General features: G+C 45.9%; 1 protein-coding gene across 4 annotated transcripts in view; it reads right to left on the reverse strand.

Moving 5' to 3' along the window:
- The window catches only part of KLHL13 (kelch like family member 13), a 427,026-nt gene that overhangs the window by 239,384 nt on the left and 162,498 nt on the right, over positions 1-25,144 (reverse strand). For 2 of the 4 annotated variants that reach the window (XM_047844694.1, XM_047844693.1), the window contains exon 1: positions 3,601-3,730. The exons of 1 other annotated variant lie outside the window; for it this stretch is intronic. The gene's annotated coding sequence lies outside the window, so the exon portion shown is untranslated. Of the gene's footprint in view, positions 1-3,600; positions 3,732-25,144 lie in introns of those variants that run through there. One more of the 4 variants, XM_047844699.1, reaches the window with a different exon arrangement.

The following is a 25,144-nucleotide window of genomic DNA, read 5'->3' on the forward strand; positions in this document are numbered from 1 at the left end:
AGTCGGCCTGTCCTTTGCAGCTTTGAAGCCGGGCACTGACTTCTCGTCTCTAGTCGCAAAAGTCCCACGTGGCATCTTCTTCCGACAGAAGGCTGTCTCAGAGTCCACGCTGCACATCTGTTGTTTGGTGTAGCCTCTGCATTCCTGATCTTAGTTGGATCTTCTGGATGGCCTCGCGAACCGACCTCTGCTAGCTTCCAACTTTCCTGCCACGGCCTCCTCACCTCTCTCGGCCTCCACACAACTGCAGAGAGTTAAGGCCTTGCTCCGGATCGGGCTTTAGCTTAAGGGACTATCGTGGCTGCTTCGAGCTTCCGTCCAGACCACTAACACTTTCTCCACATCAGCAATAGGCCGTATTGCTTACTTCCCATTCGTGTGTTCACTGGAGTAGCACTTTTAATTTCCTTCAAGAACCTTTTCTTTGCATTCACAATGAGGCTAACTGTCTGCTGCAAGACGCCTAGTTTCAGCCTGTCTCGGCTTAAGACGCGCCGCCCTCGCTGAGCTTAATCATTTCTACCTTTTGATTGAAGGGGACAGACACGTGATTCTTCGTTTCATTTGAACAGTTACGGGCCACTGTAGGGTTATTAATTGGTCAAATTTCAATATTGTAGTGTCTCAGGGAATAAGGAGGCTCCAGGAGAAGGAGAGAGACGGGAACCGCCCGTCAGTAGAGTTGATCATCAATTATGTTCACTGTCTTATATGGGTGTGATATGTGGTGCCCCAAAACAATTACAATAGTAACATCAAAGATCACTGGTCAAAGATCACCATAAGAAATACGATAATAATGAAAAAAAAAAAAGAAATACAATAATGAAAAATTGGAAATGTCATGAGAATTACCAAAATGGGACACAGAGACAGGCAGTAAGAAAATGCTGTGGGAAAAATGGCGCCAATGGACTTGCTTGATGCAGGGTCGCCAAAAGCCTTCGATTTGTAAAAAACGCAATTATCTGTGAAGTGCAATAAAATAAGGTATGCCTGGGGCTCCTTAGTCGGTAAAGCTTCTGACTTCAGCTCAGGTCATGATCTCACGGTTCATGAGTTCGAGCCCCGCATCGGGCTCTCTGCTCTCAGCAGAGAGCCTGCTTCGGATCCTCTGTCTCCCTCTCTGCCCCTCCCCCACTCGCACATGCTCTTTCTCTCTCTCAATAATAAATAAACATTAAAAAAAAAGTTAAACCTATAATTACTTTTATATGTGAATTTCACATTAACATCAGGTAACACAAAAGGGGTTGGGATTGTGAGTGAGTTTTATTTTCATTTTCATAATTTCCTATGTGTCTGAAAGTGTTCTACAATGATTATATACTGTTTTGAAAATCAGAAAAACAGGTTTACAATATTAAGTATGACATTATCTAACTCCCATTTTAAGCTATTTTAATCTCTTTAGAATTATAAAACCTCAGTATTATACCATTTAGGATTGTGATAAAAAGAAAAGTTGAGACACGATTTGAAAAAGGCACTGATCATTCTAAATATTTTAATTGTTTAAGAATACTATTTGTTTCTAGCTCGGTGCTATTCTTTTTTTTTAATGTTTATTTTTGAGAGAGAGAGAGAGAGAGAGACAAACTGTGAGCAGGGGACACAGAATCTGAAGCAGGCTCCAGGCTCTGAGCTGTCAGCACAGAACCTGATGCGAGGCTCGACCCTTGAACCGTGAGATCGTGACCTGAGCCGAAATCGGACACTCAACTGACTGAGCCACCCAGGCGCCCCTAACTGGGTGCTATTCTTAATAAAAGTCAATTTCTTTCAAACCTTTTGAGATAAAATTGCATTCTCATGACTTTTTAGAAAAGATTTGGGGCATCTGGGTGGCTCTGTCGGTTAAGCGTCCGACTTCGGCTCAGGTCATGATCTCACGGTTTGAGAGTTCGAGCCCCGCGTCGGGCGCTGTGCTGACAGCTCGGAGCCTGGAGCCTGCTTCAGATTCTGTGTCTCCCCGTCTCTCAGCCTCTCCCCTGCTCATGCTCTGTCTGTCTGTCTCTCTCAATAATAAATGTTAAAAAAAAATGTTTTTTAAAAGATTACCTCTTGTCTCAAGTTTGCCTTGAGTTCCATTCACCACTTTGAAGTAGGTACCATTTCTAAGATTTTATACATGAGGGGTTTAGTAGGGGTTGAGGAAGACAGAGCGAGAAGAGCTCCATTGCTTAATTTCCACACCCTTAAAGTGTGACTACCAACCCCCCTCACACACTCCTTAACGTTTAGATCTGTGACATTCTGACATTGATAATTTCTTCGAGGGGGCACCCGGGTGGCTCAGCCAGTGAAGCAACCGACTCTTGATCTCAGCTCAGGTCTTGATCTCAGGGTCGTGAGTTGAAGGCCAGCATTGGGCTCCCCCCGGGGCGTGAAGCCTACTTAGAAAAAAAAAAAATTCCTCGTGGATTCAGCAGTCACTTGAATAATCCACACTTTCTGTGTTCTGTATGTAAATACATACAAGGAGAAATAAAGACGTGGCTGATCCACAAAGATAAAACGTTTTAGGTTGGTTGCCACAACCTCACCTCCGATCAAGCACTGCTTAATACACAGACATTCATTTCCCCTACGTGACTCAAATCCCATTGAATTAGAGGACTGCTATAGTTCAAAACAAAACAAAACAAAACAGGAATCAGAGGAACTGTGACGTCATGGAAGCACACCGGGCTGACCTGAGTTCTGAGCTCTGCTACCATGTATTACGTTGACTTAAAAAGTTGAGCTGGAAGAACTCTATCGATCATTTTAATTCCACAAAATCCATTATTTGTCAGATTCCCAACGGTAAGATGCCACAATACATTAACTAACACCTCTTTGTTCAGTAAATAATTAGTTTTCCATAGAAGCACTGGAATTTTTTACGTGATATCTACAATTCACATCACTCTGGCATCTAGACGCCTATCCCTGGTACTGAAACGTAAGTCTCTTGTAGTCAGTGGCAGATTTGGGATAGACCTCTGTTATCTTCAGCTGTGATCCTCGTAGGGCTAACTAACTTTACCAGGTCAAGTTGGGTCAATGCCCCTACATGGGTATTCCAAGGTCAACCTAGGTTCTGCCCTAAGCACTACATAATTGAAACTGGACAAGCACTACCCAGTGTGTGATACCAACTTATTATCAAGCACAGACTGAGAGACAACTTTTATTACTTAAGAAACAAAAAATGTTTAATTGCTGTCATGATGCCTTTTGACATAAAGAGTACTGGCCAAAATAATAATGTATAATATAATGTATAATCTTTTTTTTTTTTTTTTGAGAAAGAGAGAGAGTGCATGAGCAGGGGAGGGACAGAGGGAGACAGAGAATCTCACGCAGGCCCCATGCTCCAGCACAGAGCCCCACACAGGGCTCGATCTCACGACGGCGAGATCATGACCTGAGCCGAAATCAAGAGTCAGACGCTTAACCCGCTGAGCTGCCTAGGTGCCCTCACACATTTTTAAAAGCAAGGAAACTTGTTTATGTTTTCCAGATTGTCAGTATCAGTACTTATAGAAGAACATCTGCTGAACACAGAAAAGAATGAGATACAGATGGTCCCCAACTTCCGATGGTTAGACTTACGATTTTTACATTACACAATGGCGCAAAAGTGATACATGTTCCACAGACATCGTACTTTAAATCTTGAATTCGGATCTTTTCTCAGGCTAGTGATATGTGGTACAATGTTCTTTGGTGAGGCCAGACAACAGCAGCGAGCCACAGCTCCCAGTTAGCCATGCAGTCCTGAGGGTCAACAAATACACTTATAATCATTCTGTTGTTCACTTTCAGTACAGTATCCAATGAAGTGCACGAGATAGTCAACACTTCGTTTTAATGTTTTTAAGTTTATGTATTTATTCTGAGATAGAGAGAACACGAGCAGGGGAAGAGCAGAGACAGAGGGAGAGAGAGAGAATCCCAAGTAGGCTCCACACTGTCAGTGCAGAGCCTGACACAGGGCTCCATTCCACGAATCATGAGATCATGACCTGAGCCAAGATCAAGAGTCGGACACTTAACCGACTGAGCCACCCAGGCGCCCCAACGCTTCATTTTAAAATGGGCTTTGTGTTAGATGATTTTGCCCAACCGTAGGCTAACGTAGGTGTCTAGTACACGAGACCAAGCTTTGATGTTCGGTAAATTAGATGTATTAAATGCATTTTCAACTTCAGTATTTTCAACCTACTGTGAGTTAGCCCATTGTGAGTTGATGAAGATCTCTGGGAGAAAACGACCCATTATCATTCAGTGGAAGGATAACTACTCTAAATATTTTTGCGTGAATAGTTTTGAATCTTTTACCTTTCGTAGTAAGACCAATAGTTAGGCTACGGGGAACTGTGCCAAGCGCTTAAACAGATGATCTCATCTGATATTCACAAACACCGGATCATGCAACTAAGTTTATTGTTTCCGTTGGACATTGAGGAAACAGAAGACAAGACAGGTTGAACCAATTGCCCGGTCACATAGTAAATTGCAGAGCCGGGCTCCAAACCACTACGTGTCTGACTCCAGAGACTAGGTACTTAACCGCGACACCGTATTGACTCCCTTTTCGTGCCCTCTTTCACTTCAACTCTGCCCTCTTGAATTTACTGTTCGTTGAAAACGTCCCCCTCTGCTCCCGCCATTCCCTTTGCCAGGATTGCCCTTTTCCGTCCTTCTGCCTGGCCAAACCGTACTTCTCATTCAAATGCCACCTACTCCTCCTCCAAGCTTCTCTAATTGGCCCTCAGCTCTCCTCCTACGAGTCCCAATATTCTTTCCTGTACTCCATGGATTCCTCCCTCCTGTCTCAACCTCTTCCCGCTCCTCCGCCTCCCACACTAACACAGACAGCAGGGGTTTACTATATTTGTCAGTGCTGAGTGACTCGTGGCCCTGCTCCAGTTCCCACGCTTTGGACGTAGGGCTAAGCAGTTACTCCAGGACGCAGCTACTGGGCAAGAGGGAGCTGGCTTGGCCTTCTGATACTAAGGTGAAAGTGTAGCTCCTATGCTCACAGGTCAAAAAAAAAAAAAAAATCACTTCTCGTCCAGGTAAAGCCAATGTTTCACCCCAACTCCCAGGGCTGCCTGTTGTATTTTTAACTTCTTTCCCCCGCAAGGCTGCCCTTGACATTACTTTGAAGATGATTTCCTCCTGATAAAGTCTTTTACAATGTGGGATAATGCCAGCTTCCTGATCTGCCCTGGGTTCTAAAAAGGCAGCCTTGGTGGCTAAACAAGTTTTTTGTTGCTGTTTATTCCAAAGTTTTTGTGGGCCTCCGGTCCCCCGCCAGAGAGGCCATTGCAACTGAAAAGCAATGCTCTGGACCCGATATCATGAAACTTAGTTCCATGGAACTGTATTTCCAAGTTTCACAAGGCATCCCTAGGGGTCCTTGAAAGAAAGTGTGGACATGTTTATCTAACCCACATGGTTAAGGGTGACAGCGAGGGGCTGTTTGCACACGTGCCAACTGCAATGTGGCCTCAAGCGACTGGGTCTGGAAGCCATGAGCCCTCTGGATGCATGCCATGTATAGAAAGACAACTCGCTGATGTATTTCTGATACGCCACAGGCTTCCTACGGAGATGGGGAAAATGTGAATCTCCAGCCTGAACTTTGCCTTAACTCAAGAGCCATATGTCTAACTGCCTAGCAGACATCTGTACCTAGGTGTATGACAGACATATCAAACTTAACACGTCTAAACAAGCTCCCAATAAGTCCCTCAACCCGCACCCTCCCATGCTGGCAACCCCATTCGTCCAGTCGTTCAGATCGAAACCTTCATGGCATTCTTGGTTCTTCTCTTTTTCACACGTGCCACGGGTGGCCCTGAGCAAATCCTGTTGGGCCTACTGCCCAAGTTCGAGCACTATTCACCATCCCGATGCCACTATGGTGTCCCAAGTCACAGCCATTTCTCCTTCGGCTTTTCGTCATAGCCTCCTACCAGGTTTCACTCTCTTCTGCACCCAGCAGTCGGGGCGATATTGTTGGCACTTAACAGGATCTACTCAAGACCCTCTGGTGACTTTTCATTTCGCTCATTATGAGAGCCTCGCTGTTCTTGAACATGCCAAGCACAGACCCACCTCAGGGCTTTGCACTTGCTCTTTCTTCCATGTGGAAGGCTTTTTTCACCAGATCTCCATGGGGCTGCCTTCTCCATTTCCTTTGAGTCTTTACTTAAGATTCATCTTTCCATGCAGGCCTTCCCTCGTCACCCTACAAAACTGAAATACAAATATCTTGGCACCTCCCACCTCCCTTCCCTGTTTCACAGTTCTCTGTAGGACTACCATTAGCTAACAGACTATACATTTTACTGACATATTGTGTTAGTTGGTTGACTACTTCACTTCAACATTAATTCCACGGGGGCAGAAATTTTTACCTGTTTTATTTTATTCACTGCTGTATCAGCAGTATCAGAACGTGCCTGGCGCATAGTAGTCACTCAACAAATGCTTGTTAAGTAAATGGGTGTTGAATGAATAGAAGATACCAGAACTGGGTGAAGAATGGGTTCACCCAAGTTTAATGATTTTCAAACTGCTTTCAGAGGTCCAGTGCCCCCTTTACAAGGAGAAGGAACCCAAAGGGGTAAGGCTCTGGACCCCCAGACCCCTTCTTTAACCTGAATCTGACATACTGGCCTTCCATGACAGCTTTGTTTTAAACAAAACATTACTGGGGCACCTGGCGGGCTCAGTTGGTAGAGCATGTGACCCTTTTTTTTTTTTTAAGTTTATTTATTTATTTTGAGAGAAGGCACAAGTTGGGGAGGAGCAGAGAGAGAGGGAGAGAGCGCGATTCCCAGTCAGGCTCTGCACCGCCAGCACAGAGCCTGACATGGGGCTCGAACTCACAAACCATGAGATCATGAATCGTGGACTGAGCCGCCGTCAGATGCCTAATGGACTGAGCCACCCAGGCGCCCCGAGCATGTGACACTTGATCCTGTGGGGTTGTGAGCTCAAGCCCCATGTTGGGTGTGCAGCCTACTTTAAAAAAATAAATAGAGGCACCTGCGTGGCTCAATCGGTTGAGTGCTGACTTCAGCTCAGGTCATGATCTTGTGGTTCGTGAGCTCGAGCCCCGTGTCAGGCTCTGTGCTGACAGCTCGGAGCCTGGAGCCTGCTTCGGATTCTGTGTCTGCCTCTCTCTCTGCCCCTCCCCCACTTGCAATCTGTCTCTCTCTCTCTCTCTCTCTCAAAAATAAACATAAAATTTTTTTAAAGAATTTTTTTTTCAACGTTTATTTATTTTTGGGACAGAGAGAGACCGAGCATGAACGGGGGAGGGGCAGAGAGAGAGGGAGACACAGAATCGGAAACAGGCTCCAGGCTCTGAGCCATCAGCCCAGAGCCTGACGCGGGGCTCGAACTCACAGACCGCGAGATCGTGACCTGGCTGAAGTCGGACGCTTAACCGACTGCGCCACCCAGGCGCCCCGATAAAATTTTTTTTAAATACACAAATAAAATATTTTTTAAAAACTTCAATTGAATTACAATTAAGAAAATAAAAAAATACGCCACACGGATGGGGTTTTAAGAATTGTTTGAAAACACCTGCCCTACATCTAAAGAGGTCGGAGACCATAATCTCCTCAGGCCGAGAACAATGACGTGGCTTTAGGGGACACATACGTTGGGTCCTCTCTGGCTCGGGCTCCGACGGTGTGGCCCAGGTGTCCCAGAGTAGACCGTAGGGTATAAACACGGCACCGTTACCCGAGCAGCGCCTTTACCTCAAATGGGGGAGCAAAAGAGAATTTTCTATCCCAATAAAGATGCAGCAGAATGAACACGCCTCAAGAATGCACAAGATCACACGCCAGCTTTGGCAGAACGTGTGTAGATGGAAGACACCATGCCTCAGACCACTCTCTGCCTTGCCGGTCCACATATCCTTTTCTCCGCCATAAAGAGAAGCAGGATTGTTCGAGCAGCTCCAGATCCAGGAGGAGCCGAGAAACAAAGAGGTGGCCTCGGGTGGCCCCAAACAATAGGTCACGCTTACCTAGGTAGGCTCCTTACGGTCACGCTTTAACGTGGGCCTGGGACCCTTTGCTGGTCAGGAGGGACGGGCTAAGTCCTGCCTGCACACTACTCAGACGCCATCCGAGAATTCATAGGCAGAGCCCCTTCCCTGCTGTTGCTCTGGGAAACGGCATCAGATTTCCTGAAGCTCGGGTCATGTGCTCCCCCCCTCCTATCGGACAGCAAAGGCTAGAATTGCAGTGAGGCATTTATTTCATCCTGTACTTATTTATTTATTTATTTACTTACTTGCTTACTTATTTACTGTACGTAGGCCCCATGCCCAGTGTGGAACCCAGCGTGGGGCTTGAACTCACGACCCTGAGATCAATGCTTCAGCGAAGATCAAGAGCCGGGTGCTTAACCGACTGAGCCACCCAGGCGCCCCCAATCCTATCTATGTTTATTGACCAGCTTCTCCATACTCAGTACTAAGATTAAAAAAAAAAAAAAAAAAAAAAAGTATGACACTGGGTTTTAAAACATAAGATTTTTTTAACTGCTACCACGATTACAGTGTTCTAACCAACTGAAAGCTGTATTAATAATAATCAGAGGGGCGCCTGGGTGGCTCAGTCGGTTAAGTGTCTGACTTCAGCTCAGGTCACCATCTCGTGGTTTGTGGGTTCGAGCCCCGCGTCGGGTTCTGTGCTGACAGCTCAGAGCCTGGAGCCTGCTTCGGACTCTTTGTCTCCCTCTTTCTCTGTCTGCCCCTCCCCCACTCGTGCTCTGTCTCTCAAAAATGAATACACGTTAAAAATTATGAAAAATGATAATCAGAGATAGTGATACTTGCAAAATGTATATACATCTGAAGCGCTCCCGCCGATTACTAACTCTGAGGAATCGCTGTTGGATATAATAAGCCTGCAGCTGGGAAACAATTTTCACTGGCAACATTTTCCATAGTAGCCGGCACTCATGTTGGATGTCCAATATTTATTGGCTTCTTAGGAAGGCAAGAACCAGGGTCATGAACGAGGGGATGGTTGATCTCCACAACTGATCTGTGAAACTATTACACATTAGGAAATAATAGAGATGCACAGCTTTACACTGAAAAATAGAACAGGAGTCCTGAGCTCTCCCAGCTCTGCCACAAAATCACTGTGTTGCTTCTCCCCTCTGGGCCTCAGCTTTCTCATCTGTAAAATGAGGGCTTCGGTGGACAATGTTCCTTCAAGCTCTGATATTCTCTGGAGTCTATAAAACCCACATTGAGGGGTGCGTGGCTGGCTCAGTAGAGCATGTGACTCCTGACCTTGGGGGGTTGCAAACGTGAGCCCCACTTTGGGTGCAGAGGTTACTTAAACACAAAACTTTTTAAATAAATAAATCAATAAATCCCACGTTCATAGCCAGGCCACTCGGTGCACGTACGTGTTCTGAAATGGTCACCAAACACCACCGACACGTAAGGACTAGAAGCGAGTGAGCGAGCTGTTGGGGAAAGCCCTATTAAACAAATGGACCTTGCCCTCATGCTCATTTCCAACAGACACAAGTAAGAATCCAAAGTCCCAGAAACTATGCTGCCTCACCCTTCCTCGCACCGCATTCCATCGCGAGATTACACTTCAACGCTCCAGGAGCCCAATCAGGGATGGTCTACACATCCAAGTCCAATCCAACGGGCCCCATCTGCTGGTTGGCTGATACAGGGGACACGCCCTGAACAGAATGTGAAAAGTACTCTTCAGGATTTGGATGTGATTGGATTTAAGGCTACCTTGGAGAGTATCGCTCTAAAGAAAAGGTTAGGAAGACCACAGGGCCCGAGCGGGAGGGCGAGGAAGCTGCACGGCCAAAGGAGCCGGTTCCTCTCCAGTCTTCTCCGACAGCAAGAGCATTGCTTGCTAGATGCTGCCTGGCCACACCCTCACTTGGCCTCCTTTCAGTCTGAGTTTTAAAAGCACCGTCAAATAGCGAAAGGCCAGAGCTGATGGGCCCTTGGGGGGGGGGGGGGTCTGGGCCCCGGCGCCAACTGTTAGCAGGTGAGCGTGATTCCGCAGGTGTTTTGTGAGAGCAGGACAGATCCGAAATGATTCTGATTTTGGAACCCCTTCGGAAGAGCACATACTCTCCCATTTCGGCAGGCAGCCACCACCCCTGGACTTACCCTGGGAGGCCTGGCCCCCAAATACTTTTCAGCGGGAGCTGAGACTCAGAGACCAGACCTCCCCGCGACACCAGTGCTGCTTTCCAGCTCCCCTCCCTTTGCAGCTGCCCCATCCACGGTCAGCGTCAGCCCGGGCTCCGGCAGCCACCCAAAACTAAACAACCCCAAAGTCGAATGGGTGCAAAGTTTCCCTTCGAAAGCGTTTAGTTCAAATCTGGGTGTTTCCCCGCACCTCCGCCCCTGTAGACACAGGAAGCACTGGGAAGTGGGCCCGCACACGAAGCACCGGGCTTTTCTCTCCACTGGAGACGGGGGACTATGCAGACAGGGGACCGTCACAGGCAGGGCGGGGCGAGCCAGACCATCAGAGCCACTGTGTATTTGCGGTTCGCTAGAAGGCAGGTCCGTGCGACGGGTTTTAGCTTCTGAGGCGTTAAAAACCCAAACCACGATAGACCCTGTGACAGGAGGCTACCACCTGGAAAGAAAGCAAGACAGCGAATCCCTAGCAAGCAATTCATTTGTGCTTTTATCAAACGTCTGCCGTGTGTCCCACATTGTCCTGAACATTCCCACATTCAGACACTTTTGTCTCACCATCAGATCATGGGTCCCAACAATTTGTTGTTCAAAAAGTGTAATTATCATCCTGGGATCCCTAACACATCGGGTGCTCCACAGGAGAAAGAGACAGAGCAAGAAATGTTTATTTCACAAAGAGACAGACAAAGGCACCCAGTTGTTTTTTTGTTTTTCTGTCTAGTGTCCTTTCCTTCAAATTCGTTCCTTACCTCTAACAAAGGGTTGGCTTTTGTGCTCACCCTCATTTCAAACTAAGACATCAGAATCTGCGCCTGACAGTGATGGAGGCTGGAGTAGAGAAGATAAAGTTTATAAATGATTCTTTTGAGAGAGAGAGAGAGAGAGAGAGAGAGAGAGAGAGAAAGCACACACACGAGTGGGGGAGGGGCAGAGAGAAAGGGAGAGAATCTGAAGCAGGCTCCAGGCTCAGCGTGGAGCCTGACACGGGACTCGATCCCACGACCCTGGGATCATGACCTGAGCCAAAATCAAGAGTCCGACGCTCAACCGACTGAGCACCTCCCCCCACCCCGGCGCCCCTATAAATGATTCTTTATCTATTTTTTTAAGTTTATTTTTGAGAGAGAGAGAGACAAAGTACGAGTGGAGGATGGGGAGAGAGAGGGGGAGACACAGAATCCGGAAGCAGGCTCTGCACTGTCAGCACAGAGCCCAATGCAGGGCTCAAACCCACAAACTGTAAGATCATGACCTGAGCCGAAGTCAGATGCTTAAGCAACTGAGCCACCCAGGTGCCCCTACAAATGATTCTTTAAGTGAAAAGATGCAAACCAGAAGCCTACAGCCATGTTCTATGTGGTCCACTACTAACATTTAAAAAGTGGGGGATTTTAGGGGCGCCTGGGTGGCGCAGTTGGTTAAGCGTCCGACTTCAGCCAGGTCACGATCTCGCGGTCCGTGAGTTCGAGCCCCGCGTCGGGCTCTGGGCTGATGGCTCGGAGCCTGGAGCCTGTTTCCGATTCTGTGTCTCCCTCTCTCTCTGCCCCTCCCCCGTTCATGCTCTGTCTCTCTCTGTCCCAAAAATAAATAAAAAACGTTGAAAAAAAAAATTAAAAAAAAAATTAAAAGTGGGGGATTTTACATAAAAATCCGTATTTCCATCTTTTCTTGGAAAATCAGAAAAATCTGGCAATACTCTGTCCATAGTCTCCTGTGGTGATGATTGACCAGAGCTGAATATGAGCTGCCCCTGTGTGGCGGGAAGTGCATTCTCTAGGTAGCCACATTCCTTCCCCTTCCCTGCTGCCTCCTCTACTCCTCTCCTGCACATGGATATAGGGGACCATTTATCGTGACATTTCAACTATCGATTTTCTTCCAGAAAAAAGAAGAAGAAATATTTCTCCTATCTGTGTCTTACGGAAGGAGGAAAACAGATGCTAAGTATATACCACTTATTTCAAAGAAAAAGTAGCATTTTTTGCAAACAGCAAAGAATATTGCTACATGTTCAACACGCCCAACCATTGGGGCACCTGGGTGGCTCAGTCGGTTGGGCCTCCGACGTCAGCCCAGGTCATGATCTCATGGTTCGTCAGTTCGAGCCCTGCAACGGGCTTTCCGCCCTCAGCACACGGCCTGCTTCAAATCCTGTCTCCCTCTCTCTCTGCCCCTCCCCTGCTCGCACTCTCTCTCAAAAATAAAAATAAACATTACAAAAATTGAATACGCCCAACAAACGTGTCTTTCAATAAAATACATCGGCCTTGCTTCACTCATTTACAGCACACGTGAGCTGCCGCTTCTGCTTAAAATAGACACTGAAACATTAGTCCGTAGGGAAGGAAAAAACTTTTACTACTAGTTTCCCTGGTTCTCCGGCTAGAGTCCTGGAAATTCGGCCGACAGATTAACAAGAGGAAAACAAACAGTTAATAAATAGCACACACAGCAGAAGTACATGCAGCAGAAACTCAGCGATGAGTAACTCGAAGGGGTGGTTAGATCTTGTTCTTATATAGCATCTTAACAGAGAACAATAAATTTATAGAGAAGTGACACGCCAAAGGAAAGGGGTTTTAGGCTTCCAAGGGTGGCAAACTGTGGAAATGCACATACAGTGGGGGGAAACTAGTGAAGAAACTAGTTTGGGCAGGTCCACATCGGCATCAACTTTCTGTCTTTTTCATGGCCATAATCTTTCCTGGGAGAGGGGACTTACGATTGTATTCACTTCTCAGAAGTTTCTGCTTTTAGTGAGATAAGGGCAACTCCGGGAAGGGCCTTTGTACATCTGTTGAATCTTAAATGCCCTGAGCTCAAAATAATCCTTAAAGCCAAAATGACATATTTTGGGGTGGCATATTATGATCCCCTACAAATCCGAATGCCCTTTGCAGCTAAGAGGACGGTGTCTACTTAGATCCCGGGATCTTTTTCTGTTCTGTTGGTGAGACAGAGGCTGATTCAGGATATCAGACAATAATCCTCTTTCCTTTTTATTTAAAATGCCCTTGGGGCGCCTGGGTGGCTCAGTCGGTGAAGCGTCTGACTTCGGCTCAGGTCATGATCTCACGGTTCGCGAGTTCAAGCCCCGCGTCGGGCTCTGTGCTGACAGCTCGGAGCCTGCAGCCTGCTTTGGATTCTGTGTCTCCCTCTCTCTGCCCCTCTGCTGCTCATGCTCTCTCTCTCTGTCTCTCAAAAATAAATAAATGTTAAAATAAATTTAAAATAATAATAAAAAGATAAAATAAAATAAAATGCCCTAGTGATATAGATGTATGTAATCCAGGTTGGGAATGCCACAGGAACATACACACACACACACACATCTTCCAGTTGATTTTTTCTGTACAATAAATTTTCACCCCAAGGTTGGATTTCAGGTGATGATGCTGTTTGGTGAGTATCTTCCAAGATAAGATGGCACAACGTACTGGACAGGCACTGATATTTCTATACACTTAGCTCTTTGTCCATGCTTCTCTTCTGGCACATACCACTTTTTATTACCTATTGGACACATTTTGTAACTCTCCCACTTAAACTTAACCTCCCTCAGAATAAAATCTGTGTCTGGTTCATCCTGATATTCCATGGCACATGGAACAGAGCCTTGCCCTGAGCAGGTACTGCAACCACATTTGCTGACTGGCTGGTGGCTGACAGAATGAATGACTTTCTCCCGTAGTCTACTCATTACTTAACCATTTTGTTCTCTTTCTTCACAATTTCTCTCTTGGGGGCATACGGGGGGGGGGGGAGTTAAGCATCTAGCTATAAAGGGAAATGAAGGTGGTACTTTTTTTTTTTGAGTTTTTGACACCTAGATCAGGCATGAATCTAGTTCAGACACGTGAGACCATTTGGTCATGATCAAAGCTGTTCTGCTAACCCTGAGGCCTGCCCTCACCCCAGCAGACTGGTTGCTCAGCAGCTGCCCTTGTGACTAGTTCAACCTCAAGACTATCTCCTGTGAACATCAGCCCTAAAAGGCACCGCCCAGAATTCTGGGCTGCACATTCTATTCTCCTCAGCTCTGGCCCAACAGACTTATAATTGAGGATACTGTCTTTTGATTCCTTTGAAAACAGGTCACTATACAAAGTGCGCTGATGCTAATATATGCTTATTTTTCAAGACTGCTTTATCTCTAATGCAGTCTTTTTTTTTTAATTATTAGTCAATTCTGCCACGTGTGGAACAAAACTATAAGCGGTCACTACGAATAAACCTAGTTCTCATATTCCTTTCCAATCAATTCAGACACTGCCTCTTTCCCTCCACTGAAACATTTATTCAAAATTAATGCTAGATCACAGACCACTAGAGCTGGAAATAACCTCAGAGACTGCCCAGTCGAACTCCCTCATTTTATATCGTCTTCGTTTCTTTTTGCCGCTATAACAAATAACCACGATTACAGTGACTTAAAACAACATCGATGCATTCTCTTACAACTCACACAGACAGAAGTCCAAAATCAGTCTCACTGGGCTGAAGGCACGGTGTCGGAAGGGCCGTTTCTCTCTGGAGGCTCTAGAGGAAAATCCTTCTCCCTGTGGTTTTCAGCTTCTTCCGATGACCTGCATTCCTTGGCTTGTAGCACCTTCTACCATTTTCAAAGCACATCACTCCAACCCCTGTTCCATCATCATATGACCAGTACCTTCTCCCCCTGCGTCCTCTTATAATGATCATGGTGATCACGCTGGGCTCATGCAGGTAATCCTGGATGATTACCCCATATGAAGACCCTTAACTTAATCACACCTGCAAAGTCTCCTTTGCCATGTAAGGTAACATTCATAGCTTCTAGCATGGACATTTTGCGGAGAGGAGCGTTTTCAGCTTACTACAATAAAGAAGGAGATAGGGGCCCGGAAACCTAGCCCAGGGCACATACCTATTTGAGCCCAGACTCTGCGCTTCTTGACTTTCCAACCACCATTCACTACAGAGCCAACCTTTTCAGGGTTAACCTCCGTGCCTTCCGATGTAGCAATTAGCTCATTTGATAAGCCATCTTTAAATAGCTAGATGATCAGGATCTTCCTCCCTTTCCAGATAATATCTGCATATTTTTGCATATCCTTCCAGAGTTATTTTAATGGTGGAAATTTCAGAGTAGATAAAGAACAGAGAGTCAAAAAAAAAGCAACACAGAGAAGATGTGGACCAGACTAGAGTTCTCAGAATGATCTGAAGTGACAGAGGCTGGGCTGATTAACACGATTGTATAATCTTGTTGAGAATTCTGAAAATTACTTTACACAATGGAATATTGAGTGAATTACCATCAATATATGGACAAATTAATAAACAATACATACTTTCCCCTATTTGCTTTCATGAAAGGTCTGAGGAAATAAAAACACAAAAGGGAAGTGACTAACATTCATGGACAGTGAATCAAATTGATCCAATTAAGCTCTTATCAAAACAGATGTGCTTTTTCTCTTAATGATATTTAATAAGAGAATTTTTAAAAGATTTTGAAATACAGTAGGATGGCAAGTACCATATTCCTAAAAATCTCCATCACACTTAAGCGGGATCTATAAATCTCATATTCATGAGAAACGGAATTCTGTGCCTCCTAACCTGGCTATGACTTTTCTGAGACCATAGTAGGAACACTGAAAACTCATTTTCCATTCATTTCAATTACTACAGAGAAAGCATAAATTCTATTTACAATAAAAAGCCATGACAAAGAAGCACTTCATCTCTTGGTTACAGTGAAATCCACACTAAACATAAAATTATTGATTGCTGCCCAGATATAAGCTACAAGGCATAGCTCTAAAAATCAATAAATTTAAATGGCGCCAACCATAGTGAGCATCAAATCAGCCAATACATTTAGTATAGTGCCTCCCTAAAGGGAAATTATCATCAGACTCAACACTTTATCTCTGTAGGCGAATGTGTCCCTACAGAAATGGGTCTCACATTTCTCTGCACAGGCAAGCCGTAGGAATCCAGGTGATGTATTCCATTACTAACAAAGAATTCACGATAAAAACAAAAATGGTCTTTTGAAGAAAATGGTGGGGACTCCAAACAAAAGCAAACCAAACAAATTTGATATCTTCTCATGTACGTCTGATTCCCAAACGTTAGATTCTTTCTCTTTCTGTTCCAAGTTAGTCAGCTACTGTCTACCCAGTCACTGGAGACACTCAATCCCTCCTTTGAGGGTTCCAGATCCTATCCTTATTTCAATTTTTTTTAATGCTTATTTATTTTTGAGATAGAGACAGAGCATGAGTGGGGGAGGGGCAGAGAGAGAGGGAGACAGAGAATCCGAAGCAGCTCCAGGCTCTGAGCTGTCAGCACAGAGCCCGATGCGGGGCTCAAACCCACCAACCGCAAGATCATGACCTGAGCCGAAGTCAGATGCTTAACCGACTGAGCCACCCCGGTGCCCCTAGATCCTACCCTTATTTCAAAACCACGATACACTCCCTTCCATCACCTCAAGCCCAATCCACGTGGTTCGGGAAGCTGCCACCAATTCTTTACCTTCTTTTTCTTGTGGTGTGAGGAAAGTCATTTCCTCAGTTTCCTCATCTCAAAAGTGGGGGCAAGAAGACAACAGTATCTCATAGGTTTATGGTGAGAATGAAAGATGTAACTAATATTGAGAACCTGGCTAGGTACTTGCCACCCTGAGGGTGATTATTTAAAAAATCACTAACGACAATAACAACAGTAATAGTCATAACGAGGTGCTCCATTTAACTTCTCCCCTGTTGGACAGATGAGATCCTCATCCTTGCTGTGTTTCCATCAACTTAGATGCAATCAGCTCTCTCTTAACTTCTGGTTAATTCCATTTTCTCTGCAGAGTTTTTTTACTTGGCAAGCCCTAATCCCCACGTCTGCCCTCACCATACCTTCTGATTAAATGCAACCCAATCTTTACAGGATGAAATGAATGCTTCTGGAGCCTACATTTACAATCCAACAAAATCATGGACTTTTAGAGCCAGAAGGGACCTGAGGACAACTCCAATTGTCCTGTGGTCCATGACAGTGTTGACATTCTTTACCACAGAGGGAAGGGATCAGAAAGAGAAGGAGGGGGAAGGGCAAGACAGAAGTCAGGAGTCAGATTCAAGTTCTGCCTTAATTGATTGTGGAAAGTTCAATCGGACCCAACCTCTTCTTATTATAGAAGGAGAGTCCAGGAGCCAGAGAGGCTAAGTGACTTGCTCCAAAAGTTAGTGGCACAACAAACAAAACGAGTGCCAGAGCTTGAATTAGAGTTCAAAGCTCCTGGCTCCCGATTCAGTGTTCCAGTGCTCTCCCCCACTGCCCTGGGCTGCCTCGAGTTGTATCTTTATAACTCAAATAGACTATGCTGAGTTTAAGACTGTAAAAAAAAAAATGCTTACTGTGACTGGCCTAACAATTTGAGATGCATGTTTACACAATCAAGGCACTTTGAAGCAGCCATCCTTCTCAACTGCTTGGCTCATTTACACCAGGACCCAACCTATTCAGCTCTAAACGATGCCTGCCGGCCACTGGTTCTGCCCTCCTTCCATTATCTACCAGCCTCAGCATTTACATCTGCACAGTATTATTTTTTTCCTGATGATAACCTGTCTTTCAGCTCAAAGGAACGTAGCGCAGTAACTGGCCCTCAGTAAGTGTTCAATGAATACCTGCAGAGTGAGCGACCAGATGAATTATCTACAGCCTTGCCCGTCCATCATGGAAATGGCGTCTCGTGCCTCCTTGAATGACAACCAATCGAGACTGAGCCAATTCCCAAGACCTCCCACCACCTGGGCAACCACGGCGGGGGGGGGAGCAGGTAGGAGAATGAGTCTCAGAAGTTCATTGCTGCCGATTCCACATAGCCATTGACTGCTGTTAGGTAAGCTCCCGAGATACTTGTTTTGACCCTACGACGTTGACACATTTTGAGCAGGTAATCTCTGGACTGGAGTCCTTTTAAGGGTTTCCTTTGTACCTTGCTTGTTTTCGTCCTCGTCCTACCTTTCTTCTCTAAGCACTGTTAGCACGGTGCCTGGCAAAGAGCAGGCATGCACCCCACAAAGGTGCGATGACCTCCCCTTCCCCTGCACATGTGAAAACTACTCCCCCCCCCAACCTGCTCCTCCCCCCACCAGCATGGTAGGATTCCATGAATTAATCCCTGAATTAAAAAGAAAGAGAAAAATGGTCTTCAGTACTACTACTTTGGGGTGTGTTGGAATTTCAGCAGAACTGAGCTTTAAGTTTCTGTCGATTTGGGAATTTTATTTTCTACATTGTCTGATACCTAACGTCTTGGCCGGCCTAAGCAATATATGTGCAGAGAGCCATCTGAGGGTCAGCAATCCTCCGCTCCAACCTCTGCCATGCTGCACACTACGTGGTATGAGCAGGGAGCTAGTTACGTGTAGGGCTTTGTTAGCAGCAGCCAAAGTTGAGAACAATTCCTAGCTCTCTCACTTACTTCCCAGCTAATTTACCTCTTTGGGTCTAAGAGTCCTTACCTGTGAAACAAAGGTAACAATCCCTACCAATGGTAAAATGAAAAATATATTTGGTCTTCTTCCCGATTTCTTGTCACAAAACTCCTAAAACTCTTGGAATTTTCAGGGGGGCTTGGGTGGCTCAGTCGTTTGAGCATCCGACTCTCAATTTCGGCTCAGGTCATGACATCACAGTTTGTGAGTTGGAGCCCCTCATCAGGCTCTGCACTGTTAGTGCAGAGCCTGCCTGGGATTCTCTCTCTCTCTCTGTCTCTCTCTGCCCCTCCCCTACTCTCTCTCTCAAAAATAAATAACTCAACTTTTTTTAAAAAAAGATTAAACGCTCTTGGAATTTTCAGGGTGATATGTCTTGTGTTATTCACAATAAGCCCTTTTCAACACTTGGGTGTATGCAACTGGCTGACTCAAGGTGGGGCCCCTAGATAGCTTCAAGGTGGAGACAAGGTGGAGACCAGAAAGACCAAACACGTGATTTGAGCGATGGAATTTTTCACCTATATTCTCTGGTGAGGGAGTTCGGGGATTGGGCGAGCTGGATGGCACTGGAGATGGAGTTCTATCAGAACTCTTGAAAAAGAAGACTCGGGGTGCCTGGATGGCTCAGTCGGTTGAGCGTCTGACTTCGGCTCAGGTCATGATCTCGCGGTCTGTGAGTTCGAGCCCCGCATCGGGCTCTGTGCTGACAGCTCAGAGCCTGGAGCCTGCTTCACATTCTGTGTCTCCCTCTCTCTCTGCTCCTCCCCTGCTCATGCTTAGTCTCTCTCTGTCTCTCAATAATAAATAAACGTTAAGAAAAAAAAATTTTTTTTTAAAAGAAAAAGAAGACTCAAAAGAGCTTGCAGGTTGGTGAACTTGTTGCTGTGCGAGGAAGGTAGCACACCCAAAGAGGGCACGGGAGCTCTGTGCTCCCCTGCCCATGCCTTGCCCTATGTATCTCTTTCATTTGGCTGTTCCTGAGTTCTATCCATTGTAATAAACCAGTAATCAGAAGTCAGGTGCTTCCTTGTGAGTCATTTCAGTGAACCATCAAACCTGGATGGGGAGGTCACGGGAACATGTGAATTGGTTGTCAGCTGAACAGAGGTATGTGTCACCTGAGGGTCCCCATTTGCAGCTGGTATCTGAAGTGAGGGCGATCACGTGCGACTGAGCACTTAAGCTCCGGAGTCTGACCTAATTCCGGGTAGCGAGTGTCGGAGTTTAACTGAATTATCGGACACCCTGCTGGTGTCCGAGAATCGGAGAATTAGTTGGTGTTGGAAAAAACACCACACATTTAACGTCAGAAGGGAAAAACCAACAGAGTTTTGTTGTGAGTTGTTGTGAGGAGTAAGGAAAATAATTTGCGACACGTATTAAGTGATCTTTTTTTAAGTTTATTTATTTATTTTGAGAGAGAGAGAGAGAGAGCGCGCAAGGGCAAGCCAGGGAGGGAGAGAGAATCCCAAGCAGGCTCCATGCTTGTCAGCGCAGAGCCCGATGCAGGGCTCGACCCCACAACCCTGGGATCATGACCTGAGCCGAAATCAAGAGTCGGACACTCAACTGAGCCACCCAGGTGCCCCGGTAAGTGATTAATAAGCAGCAGCTTTTACTATTACTCGCATGATTGCGCTTCTTCCATAGTTCCTGAATCACACCCGATGTCTTATGCTGGACCTGGAATCCTGCCCAGAACGCGAACGAGCTTGGCTAGATCCCGCAGATCCCCATCTAACTCTAGCCACTCCTCTTCTTGGATTAGACTTGTCCGACTCTCCCTAGCTACTAGCTGAAATCCTACAGAAACTGGAAAGACATCTACCACAAAGCACGATACTGCCGTGTGCCTAACTCATAGTTCTACTTGTGATACCAAGCCCAAACCATCAGGTGAGACCCTCAGGACATAAATTCCTGCCGAATCCAAGGTGAATTTCATCATATCTCTTCAGATGCTGGGGTTTGGATAGGGGGCCATCCTTGGATGCGAGACTTAGCCGCGCTTCAGCTCAATTTTGGCCTCCTCCCCATTCCTGCTGAGTCTCAGCACGCCTCACAGCTGAGCACCTATGGGTTTGACTTAAAAGGCAGAACAAGACACAAAGGTAATGATGGCCTCATGACTTTCGGAGCGACTTACATCTCAAAGGTCTTACTGTTGACTTCAGTGAGAATTGAAGACGATCTACTAACCTTCCCGGAATGTTCAAGAAGGTCACCTTTTGTCTAAAAAACTCGCAGCCCCTTTCCATGTGATTCACATATTACCAGAGGTTTCTGACTTCTTTTTGAGAATCTAGATAGTCCAGCAAAAAAAAAAAAAAAAAATTAAATACCACACTTTCTGCTAACACCCCTAGGGAAGAAGTGAATAGAAAAGACCATTGAGACCATCAAGACTCCCCTGCAACAAGAATCTGCTTGTCTGAGACCACCACAGGAGGCGGAATGAATGGTACTTCTCAGTTGAATTTTTAAAGAATCCTAATCCAATTACCTTCCGCTACCAAAGTCAAAATAAGACTTTCCTGGACAAAGATAGAAGTGAATTCATCTGGACAAGCGAAGTCTGTTAAATCCAAAACCAAACCCCAAACCATCATGCGTATGTGCCTTTCTTTATATAACAGACTTGTTTCTAAATGTGCTGCACGTGAAAAGCCTTTTTAAAAATAAATTGACCCATATTTTAAGCACACCTTTAAGCTATTTAAAGGAATCTCTGTGAGTCATTTTTTAGAGCAAATAACCACCCATTAATTTGTGCAATCTGATTTCTGCACGTTGCTTTACTTTAAGAGAAAAATGGTAAGCACAAAGTCCTGACCGACAGACCTTGCCGCAATCTTGCCATCTCTACATTGTAGCTACAGTCACAGCTTAAAGATCTGTCTCCGTTCCCAGTCACTGACTCACAATGTCACAGAGTCTGAAAGGGCACTGGAGAGCCAGATCCCACTCTCTGACCCATCGAAAATAAGATTCCACCCCACGGTCAAGGTCATGAAAAATGACCAAGCTGGACACAGCCACATTTTTATGCCTAGTTCCAACCACACAGATCACAGATCACATACCAGCTAAAGGTGTATATTCTAATCCACGAGATAAAATGCTGGGCGCATGTGGCAAAGATGGTACCCAACATGGCTGGGGGCCCTCGTGTGCTGGTGCAATTAACAACGTGTGCGCAACAAACATACACCAGAGTCCCAGGAAACTGCGGCTATAAAAAGGTGTCTATAGGGGCGCCTGGGTGGCTCAGTCGGTTGAGCGTCCGACTTCGGTTCAGGTCATGATCTCACGGTTCATGAGTTCGAGCCCAGCATTGGGCTCTATGCTGAAAGGTCGGAGCCTGGAGCCTGCTTCGGATTCTGTGTCTCCCTCTCTCTCTGCCCCTCCCCCGCTCATGCTCTGTCTCTCTCAAAAATAAACAAACATTTAAAAAATGTGTGTACAGGACGTGTCAGTGGAGCCAGTAGGGAAAGAGCAGCAGCCCAATTTAGGGTCGCTAAGATGTGGGACATTTAGAAGGGACAAGATGGAGGGAGAGAGTTTTCACCCCCTTTGCCAAGCACCCAGTACCCTGCCACATTCCCAGCCCTAAGCCATCCTATTTTTCACAACTTCCTTATACGTCTCAGCACTTCAGAAACTACAGGTATCCAGTGTTTCACCTTTCCCCACAACTATCTCTCTGCCTGCCCCACGCCTACCCAACAAACTAACCCTTCGCTTTCCTTGGCTTCATCAACACCCATGTGGCACGAATTATGGAGATGATTTTGTCTTCTGTAAACGGGAATACCTTTTAAGTGTTTCCACATCTGTTCCCTCCTTCCGTCAAGGCTTTAAGATAGCTGGCATGTAAGAACACGATGCCACGGAAGGAAAATATAACACAATCTGATAAAGGCCGTTTTAAGAGGCGGGGAGTAGGGAGAGAGACCAAAATCGGTCGGCAATATCGCTTTTCTGGCAACCCGACTGCATACAGAGATACAGCTTAGAGGATCCTGGGGAACAAATGGTTAATGTATAGCTTGGACTCTCTCTCTGAAATATCAACCACCTCCATCAGACTTTTGCTGGGAGAACATGGTTATACTTGGAGCGGGCCTGTAATCGGGGAGGGAGATTTTCACCTTAGGCGGTATATAATTACACGCCAAACTGAGTGGCAGGCGGTGCTTGCGGGTGATCCAAGGCAGGAAAAGCAGCCGGGGCTGGAGGGACGGTGAAAGGCTTGCTGCCGCGGCCAGAGAAGAGGCTGGAACTCTGCACGTCTCAATTGCTCTCTGACGGCGAAGCGTGAGCTTCTGTTGCTTTTTTTCCACCACTCTCTCTGCGGTCACACCTGCCCTTGGCCATAAAGGGGGCCCGCTTCCCGTCCGGTAACTCACCCACGGAATAAAAGAGCAGGCACGCTCGCGAAGACTTCAGGGAATTAAATATGGAAGTTTTACACGCAGAAGACAAAACATTTGGTCATTGGGGGTCCAGGGGAGCATTGCCCTGTCATGTAACTTGGTGATTATAATCACACGTCCTTCGCTGGGAGGGAAGCGACCACTGGGGAAATGAGCTACCATCGTCTGTGGCCCCAGGCAAATGACACCTGTAACTTCCTCAGGTGCATGGACTCTTGGCAAAATGAATATTCAAGAGTCCTGAGGTGCATCCGGGATCATAGGCTCGGTCCCCTGCACAATCTGTGGAACTTTCTTTTTCTTTTTTTATTTGAGAGCAAGATGGGGAGAGGGGCAGAGGGAGAGAGAGAGATCTTTTTTTTTTAATTTTTTATGTTTATTTTTGAGAGAGAGAGACACAGTGTGAATAGGAGAGAGAGAGAGAGAGAGAGAGAGAGAGAGAGAGAGAGACGCAGAACCGGTTCACGTCTGTGACAGCGCAGACACAGCCTGATGCGGGGCTTGAACTCACAAACCACGACATCATGACCTGAGCCGAAGCCGGCCGCTCAACCGACTGAGCCACCCAGGCGCCCCTGGATCTTTCTAAAGATGCTTGATTCTCACCCTACCTGACTTGGTATCCCTGAGAACACTCACATTTACCCACTTATCCAGTGCAGTTCTCGCCAGAGGGACATATGACTAGTACAAATACTGCCAATAATGTTAAAAAAAAAAAAATAAGTAACACCTCTGTAGTACTTACTATATGCCAAGAACCATTCGAATCTATTTACATATGTTAAATCATCTAATCATCATGAGGTAAATGCTGCTGTTATTGTCCATTTCACAGATGACAAAACTGAGGCACAGACGAGTGAAGGAACTGGCCCAGGGCTCCACAATTAGTACAAGTCAAAGCTGCAGTTCCAGCCCAAGATAACTGGTTCCAGAGTCTTTGCTCCCAATGAACTCTGCTGTACGGCCTGATCGGTAGAGCAAAGGACTACCCTGTTCCACCCACATTAGCCCTGGTAGATGTAACATAAAGTCCAGATGGCAGGGCTATTCTCAGGAGAATGCAGACTAGGCTGCCAACTACATGTGATGATTTGGGAACAACTGAGCAGAATCTCCTGTCCCAAAATATCTCCCAACTTCTGTAAAAATATCCTAATTTCCACCATTCAAAAGTCACTTCTCCACTTCTTGAAGGCTTTTGCATTTTCAAGAATCCCTTAGGAAAAGGTAAATATCACAGGGCAAGGTCATCCCTTAAATCACTATCAGGCATCTACAGTGTGATTAAAAAAAAAAAAAAAAAGTTCGAGGACCCCGGGTGGCTCAGTCGCTTAAGTGTCCGACTCTTGGTCTCAGCCCAGGTCTCGATCTCAGGGTCGTGAGTTCAAGCCTACTTTAAAAAAAAAAACAAAAAAAAAACAACAAAAAAAACCTCACTGAACTTGCACTTGGAAGAGTTGGCTTCTAGCTCTAATGCCAATTACTACCTGTGTGACCTCAGGCGAGACACTTAACTTCTCTGAGTCTCCGTTTCTTTATCTGTTAAATGGCAATGGTAACACCTGCTGTGACTCCCTCTTAGGATTGTTGCAGGAATTTAGTGGTTGCAAAAGCGTTTTGCAGACTTTAAAGGACCATACAACTCTAAACTGTTATTCTGATCGCCTAAACCCCTGGTGGGATTACATGAATTACCGACAACCAAAGCAATGTATGTGGCCAGTGTAGACGGACAGACAAGACATAAACCAAAAAGATTCACGGCCTGGCCAATTCAAAACTGTCAGCATGGACAGGTGAGTCTCTCCGGGGCGTCATCAGACCTTACTATTCATCTCCACTTGCTTTAGCTCTGACTCTCCTTGGCTTCGGCTCCTGTGACAGGACACTCTTCGGCTTGGCATTCCGGGCCCCAGGGCCCAGACTTGGCTCTAGCTTCTGAGCCCTAGGGCTATTTCTCGACTTTCTTTTCCAGTGTGCTG

Source organism: Prionailurus viverrinus, chromosome X (assembly GCF_022837055.1).
Source record: "Prionailurus viverrinus isolate Anna chromosome X, UM_Priviv_1.0, whole genome shotgun sequence".
Lineage (NCBI taxonomy): Eukaryota > Metazoa > Chordata > Mammalia > Carnivora > Felidae > Prionailurus > Prionailurus viverrinus.